This window comes from Hippocampus comes, unplaced genomic scaffold (assembly GCF_001891065.2).
Source record: "Hippocampus comes isolate QL1 unplaced genomic scaffold, H_comes_QL1_v1.1 scaffold207, whole genome shotgun sequence".
NCBI classification, from domain to species: Eukaryota; Metazoa; Chordata; class Actinopteri; order Syngnathiformes; family Syngnathidae; genus Hippocampus; species Hippocampus comes.
Genome location: NW_017805146.1, coordinates 539,167 through 540,147, shown reverse-complemented (window position 1 = coordinate 540,147; position 981 = coordinate 539,167).

Genomic DNA, 981 nt, shown 5'->3' with positions numbered 1-981 from the left:
CACCATGACGCTGGTTTGCCACCCGCCAATGCACCCCACACAAGAAGAACAGTTTTGAGTATTCCATTAGCAGTACCCGCAGAAAACCCACGCGGGCACGAGGAGAACATGAAAACTCCACATAGGGTGGCCGGAATTGAATTGACATTATGCCCATATTTAGTCTTGCACGCATTATCGTTTTCATGTCCACAGTGTAACTCTGTTTTGTAGCCAGATGTGTCCTCCAAGTACATTCCCTCATCAGATGGCCGAAGGCTTGTGCCAGTTCTTTTTACTGACATTTTTGAATCGCTTGATTGTTGCTGGACTTCTGTCTTCTACCAAGCTGGAATGGAACAATACCGAAACCGCAGGTCAGCTGAAAGGTGCATGTACAGCGTTGTCTGGTCTTTTGTATGTAAAGGTGTTAACCTTATTTTCCTTCGCTAAGGCAGTTCAAGTCGAGGCCAAACCATAAGTGTAGCTGTCCGTACTGTTTCGTCAAGATAACAATTCAAATAGCTAATTAATGGCTTCGCTCGCCCGTCCGAGAAATTCAACAACCACGCAGAGGAAAGAAGGCCACTTCCCCCCCCCGCAACACTCCCTCGTGTCTTATCACGTGGGTTACTCTTTGATTAGTGTGTCATCACGTGGTTGTCTAGATCAGTGTTGCGTTTACTACGTGTGTTAGCGCGCGTAGTGTGTGTGTGGGTGCGTGCGTGTGTGGCTCGGGGAGGTGGACGAGAAAGGGGGGGGGGTAATCGGCCTTGTTTGGAAAAGCAGCACGTCTCCTCGCCTCCTTAATTGTCAAATCACAAACACATCTTCGATCCTCCAGAAGCTGCGGGAAGTCGCGCTTCTCGGACCGCCCTGTGATTGGCCGCCTGAGTGACAGGGGGCGTGGCTTTCGTCTTGGGGCTGAACAAAACCAGCCGCTTCGCCGGCGCTCGCACTCCTTCTACGGATCGACGTGGGTGAAGCCCCCGGAAACCCGTT